Source organism: Schistocerca serialis, chromosome 4 (genome assembly GCF_023864345.2).
Source record: "Schistocerca serialis cubense isolate TAMUIC-IGC-003099 chromosome 4, iqSchSeri2.2, whole genome shotgun sequence".
In the NCBI taxonomy this organism is placed as follows: domain Eukaryota; kingdom Metazoa; phylum Arthropoda; class Insecta; order Orthoptera; family Acrididae; genus Schistocerca; species Schistocerca serialis.
Window position 1 is genome coordinate 717,478,257 of NC_064641.1, and position 8,570 is coordinate 717,486,826.

Sequence of the window (8,570 nt, forward strand, 5' to 3'; positions counted from 1 at the left end):
GCCTCACTGCACAGCTGGACGTCTCTGTTGTAGTGCTGTCACCATCGTCCAACAGTTGGAGTTCTCAAAGGTGTGTGGCCGCTGGGTTCCTCACCGCCTAACAGAAGACCTTAAAGAGCAACGAAGAACTACTTGTACGGAAGCAGTACGTGGATGATAGGGAGGTTATTGAAGCAGCAAGGCGTTGGGTCCGTCTTCGATCATCAGAGTGGTACCAGCCGGCATGCAAGCCTCCCCAGTAAGATAAGATAACGTAGATTATGTTGAAAAATAGGGTTCTGCAGCTGAAAGAGTGGGGAATAATAAAAGCAACCTGCTTTCAGAAAAAAATGTGTTGCATTACATACTGAACGCCCCTTATAAGGTACAAGTATTCACCAGGAAGCGGTTTACGAGAGTAAATACGGGGGTAATCCCAAAAGTAAGGTCTCCTACAGAACTCTGTGTGGCAGTTGGTCTCAGTGGAAACCCGCACACGCCGCGCTGAGGCGCTCAGTCTTGGCTTGGCAGCCGTTGAGAATGGAGCTCCCGTTGGATGTTACCGCCAAGTGCGAATGGCGCGAAGTTATTCGGTTTTTGAACGCAAAGGGCACTGCGCCGATTGAAATCCGTCGCCAATTGACGGAAGTGTACGGTAAGTCGTGCATAGAAGTCAAAAATGTTCGTAAGTGGTGTACGGTGTTTGCAGCTGGTCGGACCGAAATTCACGACGGACAAAGGAGCGGGAGACCGTCAATTTCTGAGGAGACAGTGTTGAAGGTTGAGCAAAGCATGCGTGAAGATCGGCTGATCACCCTGGATGATCTCTGCACGTTGGTTCCTCAGGTTTCCCGAAGCACCGCTCACAGAATTTTAACGAAAACGCTGAACTACCGGAAGGTGTGCGCAAAATGGGTGCCACGCATGCTGACTGAGGACCACATGTGGCAACGAGTTGATGCTTCCCGCGCATTTCTTCACCGCCTTGCAATCGAACAGGACAACTTTCTGGGCCGGCCGAAGTGGCCGTGCGTTTAAGGGCGCTGTAGTCTGGAACCGGAAGACCGCTACGGTCGCAGGTTCGAATCCTGCCTCGGGCATGGATGTTTGTGATGTCCTTAGGTTAGTTAGGTTTAACTAGTTCTAAGTTCTAGGGGACTAATGACCTCAGCATTTGAGTCCCATAGTGCTCAGAGCCAAGCCAAGCCAACTTTCTGGACTCGATTGTCACGGGTGACGAAACCTGGGCATACCACTTTACACCTGAGACCAAGCAACAATCACGCCTGTGGCGGCATCCTTCTTCGCCAGCCGCGCGGGATTAGCCGAGCGGTCTCGGGCGCTGCAGTCATAGACTGTGCGGCTGGTGCCGGCGGAGGTTCGAGTCCTCCCTCGGGCATGGGTGTGTGTGTTTTTCCTTAGGATAATTTAGGTTAAGTAGTGTGTAAGATTAGGGACTGATGACCTTAGCAGTTAAGTCCCATAAGATTTCACACACATTTGAATCCTTCTTCGCCAAAGCCGCGGAAATTCCAACAAACACAGTCTGCCGGTAAAGTCATGACAACCGTTTTTTGGGATCGGAATGGGGTATTGTTCGTCGACTTGATGCCCACTGGGACCACAATTAAAGCTGACGGTACTGTGAGACTATGTAAAAACTCAAACAGGCAATTCAGAACCGGAAAAGAGGAACGTTGAGCAAGGGCGTACACATTCTCCATGACAACGCTCGCCCACACTTCACCCGGCAACAGTTTCAGTGGAACATAATCATCCAACCACCCTATAGTCCTGACTTGGCGCACAGTGACTATCACCTATTCCCTAGGTTAAAAGAACATTTGGCCGGAAAGCGATTCAGCTCCGACGACGAGGTGAAAGATGAGGTTCATAACTTTCTGAACAGCATGGCGGCGAGCTGATATGACACGTGGATACAAAAACTGCCACAGCGTCTACAAAAATGCATCAACAGAAATGGTGATTATGTCGAAAGCCCGCATCTCGTGGTCGTGCGGTAGCGTTCTCGCTTCCCACGCCCGGGTTCCCGGGTTCGATTCCCGGCGGGGTCAGGGATTTTCTCTGCCTCGTGATGGCTGGGTGTTGTGTGCTGTCCTTAGGTTAGTTAGGTTTAAGTAGTTCTAAGTTCTAGGGGACTGATGACCATAGATGTTAAGTCCCATAGTGCTCAGAGCCATTTGAACCATTTTTTATGTCGAAAAATAGCTAAATGTTCAAGCTGTAAACTGATGCAAATCATTGCAGAAATAAACAGGTCTATGTACTTATAAAAATAAGAGTCTTTACTTTTGAGCTAGTATCTCAAGACAAACGATGTAGAACAAATCACTGTTTTTAAATACCTCGAGTGTAGTTCAAGTTAACATAATTCCAGCAACAAAGACTCCAGAATTAAATCAGTATCTAGCTCATACCGCATAACTAAAACAATGAATTCATGGAGCTGTTGTGCTGAGGGAGAAATAGTAGAAAACCATGAAATACATACATACACACACACACACACACACACACACACACACACACAAACACACTTAACTGATAATAAAGACTGAGAGAAAAGACTAGTTTAATACTTACAATTGATTGTACAAGTTTTTTTTCTGTCTGGAGGTGGTACATCTTTGATGACATTTGACGGCTATTACGCCTGGATGTGGAGGATGTGTGGTGACGGCAGACGACCACAGTGACATAGAAACCGAAACAACTATTTTGGACTGCAACCATATCCCCAGGTCAGCCATTTTGGACTTTGATGTCACTAACGACATGATGAATGGCCATCTTGGATTCTAAACTTAGAAACATGCAGTTTAGTACCTGTAGAGTTGTATCATACAAAAACGGTTACCCTACTCAGTGGTTTATTCTGCTGGAATGTCACACTTGAATAACACCCTAGAACTTCGTGGCAGAGACGTTTTCTGATGTGCTCTGATGAGTGAGCTTTATAAAGCTTCACCAGACAATTCCATAAGATCTGTGCATGTAAGGATGTCACAAGATGGATAGTTTTGCTGACATGCATTACGTTTCTGAAAGTGAGTGCACTGTATGGTATTCTCGTTGTTGATGCATATTTTCACTGTTCTTGGGTAGTTCTTACACACTGTAATCCAGTAACACTATCAGTGTCTCAGAGTTGAACACTGCAGTCGTTTGTGATGAATTCCATTATAACCGATATTAATCCTAACCTGGCATCGCTACTGTCATTTCAGTAAATTGTGAATTTTTATAAATTAACATTACATTAAACTCACGATCTGATGAAAATTCTCTAACAACACATTTAACTTTGCAGCTAGTAATACCATCTTCTTTCGCGCACTATGCGCTGCTACTGGTCTAGACGATGGAGACAGTGGAATCTCAAAAGTCTGGGAACAATTGTATCTATCATGGAGCCTGTCTGGAAACAGTTCTGCATGCTGTTCTAATGTATTCCTGATGGCTAGCAAGCCTGGACGCTACAGGTGAGTGGTGGATATAAATCTGCTGGAAATGTTAGACGTCTTATGTAGAAAGTAAAACACTTATATTTCATATGAGGGATCACTTAAAACTACAGTGCTAGCTCTGACATTAGGTCACATTATGTTTACTAGAAGCATGGTCGGAGTTTAACTTTCGACTACACTGATATTATGTTTCCATCACATCAAGGCATACCTACAGTGAAACTCGGTGTTAGTTATAGAATAACAGTGTCAAAATAATTGTTCAAATGGCTCTAAGCACTATGGGACTTAACATCTGCGGTCATCAGTCCCCTAGAACTTAGAACTACTTAAACCTAACGAACCTAAGGACATCACACACATCCATGTCAGAGGCAGGATTCGAACCTGCGACAATAACAGTGTCACCCCTCACGAGAGTGTACGCGTTGCTGTAGTATAGCTGGCTGAGAATCCATGGTTATAAACCTACTCCTATAGTTATTCGGGAACCTATTGCAATCTATAGCATGGGTCCGCCTCACTGTATCTGCCGTGGGACCAACTGTTTCAATCTATAGAATCTACTACTAATGCTAGAACAATCAGCAGTAGTATTCCAACTGATCCACCTGTGAAAACCAATGAAAGGGATTGTGTCTGGTGAATACCTGGAGAGCGTTACCTGTCATTATGTGTAATGCCAAGAATGAAGTACAGACTAGGTACAGTTACGGTATGGGAGTGTTTTTCGCGGCTAAGTTGTGTTGCCGTTATTGCGCTTAAGAAAACACTGAATGGGGAAGGATAGGAACACGTTTTATAGCATTGTATACTGCGTACAGTAGAGGAACAGTTCGGAGAAGATGACTGTTTGCATCAGCTTGACAATGCATCCTGTCCTAAAGCAGCACCCGTGAGGCAATGATTCGTAGACAATAACATTCCTGAAATGGTTTGGCCTGCCCAAAATCCCAATCACAACCCAACTGCAGACCTTTGGGACGAATCAGAATGTCGACTTCGCTTGAGATCCGAGCATCCAGCTGAAAACCTTTTCTGGTTTAGGGTCTTGAGGAAGAATGGGCTGCCATTCCTCCACAGATATTCAGACGCCTTGCTGAAAGCGTCCTCAGTAGAATTCAAGCCGTCATAAAGGAAATGGGTGGACACATTCCATATTAACGTCCACTATAGATGCATGGATACTTTTTATCAGACAGTGTACTATTTTTATACGCGCTTCGTTCTTGGTAATGGAAACATTTTTTGGGTTACCATACACAGATTATAGACTATTATAATACTAACTGAAATAGAAATCGAGCTCCATCTGAAGATCAGTGTAAACACCTGGGACAGCAGCATTCGTGGTCATGAAGCAACAGCCTGACTAATGTCGCATCTACCAAGAGAAAATGAACAAAAATACAAAACAGCATATTCTATAAGGAGAAAGTAAATTGCTTAAGGAGATTAAAGACAAAACAGAAGTCAAATTATACAAAAAATTGAGTCAAGCGTGCCACTCAAATAATTCGTACTACAAAGTCAACAATTATGTAGATAAGAGACAGTATGGAACTGTAAAAAATTAACTCTTTTAATAATAAATAACGGTCATTATAAGTAAACTGTCATACCGTAACGAATACTTCTGTAAAATCTTGTGCCTGAAATCTGTGATTGGTAATTCTAACATCTTTCCGTTTTCTTAAACTCAACATCTTGTCCTTTGGGACGTCGTGTTGATTCAGTTTTTACAGATTGGGCAAGGGGGCTGCAAGAGGAAGTCATACTCTGCGGACACTTTGAGTGAGGCTTCTGAATGTCTGTGGAGAAATGGTAGCCCATTCGTCCTCAAGAGATGAAACCGGAGAAGTTAATCAATTTGGATGCTCGGGTCTGAAGCAAAGTGGTTGGGACTCTGGGCAGGCCAGTCCATTTCTGGAATGGTACTGTCCACAAATCATTGCCTCACGGATGTTGCTTTATGACAGGGTGCATTGTCACGCTGATACAAAAATCATCGTCTCCGAATTAGTCCTGTACTGTAAGCAGTATACAATGCGTATATCAGTAAGTTCCTGATGCCAGTGGGAACTGTGAAAATCAGGCGGTGAAAAGTGATTGACCTCTACGTACGTTGATGATTCGTAGAACGGCCCGATGACTGTGTAATTCTGTTAAACAGTGTTACATACCGCGGGATACTACGTTTTGTCGCCTCGTCTTGCTTAGCTGTGGGCCATACATCAACTGGAATAGGACCTGCTATCGGCTTCTGCACACCCCAGCGGCAAAGTTAACAGATAAAGTTACCGGCCCCGTTTCAGCGGCTCCTGTAACCAGTCTACGACAACATGCGGGTGTCACATTCTCGCGCGTTGTTCACTGTGAACAAGTTTGTGGGCTATCTCTGTCGTCAAGGTTTGTACGGGACCGATATCATTTGGCGAGTATTGCGATTTTCTTTGTTATTCGTTTGTAGTAAAATTTTCTGTTGTAGAAACGTCTGAAAGTTCTGTTTGACAGTTTGCTGCTATGAGAAGGCCGGCCGGTGTGGCCGAGCGGTTCTAGGCGTTTCAGTCTGGAACCGCGCGACCGCTACGGTCGCAGGTTCGAATTCTGCCTCGGGCATGGTTGTGTGTGATGCCCTTAGGTTAGTTAGGTTTAAGTAGTTCTAAGTTCTAGGGGACTGATGACCTCAGATGTTAAGTCCCATAGTGCTCAGAGCCATTTTTTTTTTTTGCTATGAGAATCAATTTAAATTGGCTTGCAAGACACAAAGGAAGCACAGGAGAAACACGATGGACAAATATTTCATATTGGGTGTGTCATTTACTTGTGTCACGTCTTCATGACATGAACCATTTCGGAGTACACAATATAGTAGACTCTCGTCCAAAGTACATTTTGAACACTAATAGCCAGCATACTCAGCCGGTTCGTTTAACTTTCTTTTGTTACATCTCTTTCCAAAGATGTCGGTTATCTCCTTCTCTATACTCTGTATCGTTCACTTCTGTAAAAGGGGTGACTCCAGGGACATAATTTCAGAAAACGCCTCATAACATACCGTCTTGGTCCAAATATGAGCAGCATCATTAATATTTAGGGAAGAGGAAAGAACTTCAGTGGGGATAAAATTATGTCACACACCCACGTAAAAAAAACTGTTCACAATATGGTCACTCTTAATTAAATTTTGTAAGTTATAATGAAGATAAATCCAGGAAAATCCCATCCTTCTTACCGCAGTATTTGATGATGCCACCTGCAGACTTAACTACCGGAATTTATTTTATCACTATTAGGATTTCCATTACTCTCCTACCAAAGTGCGTTGTCGTCGCTACTGTCCGCAGCATTAGACACGCAGTACTTCGTAAACAATACCGTTTGAAGGCTTCTATATTAGATGTACTTTTCACACAACGAATAATTGCAAGTTTAAAATCTGTATGATAACTTCGTCGGACTCCATAATTTATTGCGATCTTCTTTCGACAACAAAACTCATTGGCGAGGATAAAATTTACTCTTCAGTTTGATAAAAACTTTGCCTGTCCTCTCGTGTAAAATAGCGGAACTTTTTGCGCAGTTATACGAGTAGTCAGTATCTAAACGAAATGTCAGAATTTGAACACCGTTACAGTCCTATCTCATACATGACGATCGTTTTCCAGACACAAGCGATATTATTGCTCCATTTCGGCCTATGGAACGAGTGCTACAGTCGACGTTTCTATGACGTGAAAATATACCTGGTAATTGTAGGCAAGTGCAGATGAGCAGCAACCTACACTGAAGAGCCAAAGAAACTGGTACACCTGCCTAATATCGTGAAGGGCCCCCGCGAGCACGCAGAAGTGCCACAACCCGACATGGCATGAGCTCGACTAACATCTGAAATAGTTCTGGAGGGAATTGTCACCAAAATCCTGCAGGTAAGAGTACGAAGCGGCGGATCTCTCTTCTGAACAGCACGTTGCAACGCATCCCAGATATTCTCCATAATGTTCATGTCTGGAGAGAATGGTGGCCAGCGGAAGTGTTTAAACTCAGAACTGAGTGTTCCTGGAGCCACTCTGTAGCAATTCTGGACGTGTGGAATGTCGCAATGTCCTGCTGAAATTGCCAAAGCCCGTCGGAATGCGCGATGGATATGAATGGACGCAGGTGATCAGACAGGACGCTTGCGTACGTGTCACTCATCAGAGTCGTAACTAGAAGTATTAGGGGTCCCGTATCACTCCAACTGCACGCGCCCCACACCATTTCAGAGCCTCCACCAGCTTGAACTGTCCCCTACTCACATACATGGTCCATGGATTCAGAAGGCTGTGTCCATACCCGTACACGTCCGTCCGCTCGATGCAATTTGAAACGAGACTCGTCCGACCAGACACCATGTTTCCAGTCATCAACAGTCCAATGTCGGTGTTGACGGGGAGAGGCAAGACGTAAAGCTTTGTGTCGTGTAGTCATCAAGGGTAGACGAGTGGGTCTTCGGCTCCGAAAGCTCATATCGGTGATGTTTCGTTAAATGGTTCTCACGATGACACTTGTTGATGGCCCAGCACTGAAATCTACAGCAATCTGCGGAAGCGTTGTACTTCTATCACTCTGAACGATTCTCTTCAGTCGTCGTTGGTCCCGTTCTTGAAGGTTGTTTTGAAACGTCCCCTTAGAAAAATTAGTGAATTACTGTGCTGATAAACCTCTTACGTTATTTGATTTTAAAACAGCTGAGCAGAACTGAACGTACTCAGACATTTCTCTCTTGACCTATTCAGATCAACACTAAACTGAGACAGAATATTTTTAGCGCAACGCAATCTGCTTTCAATAATCCCTGCAAAACAATGGCCCTGACTAACATTAACCTATACTTTTCATGAACCACTTACCTCACAAAAATCATCGTTACTCAAACTACTGCAATACAGCGAGCGCCAATACTGCCAGCTAAATAAAAGATTCTAACTACTGAAGGCACTAACTACTGATAGGCATAGTTAGCAAATGAAAGATTTTGACAGAGAACAAACAATGTATTTACCTTAATAGTGTTCAAAAGTCATATATATATATATATATATATATATATATATATATATA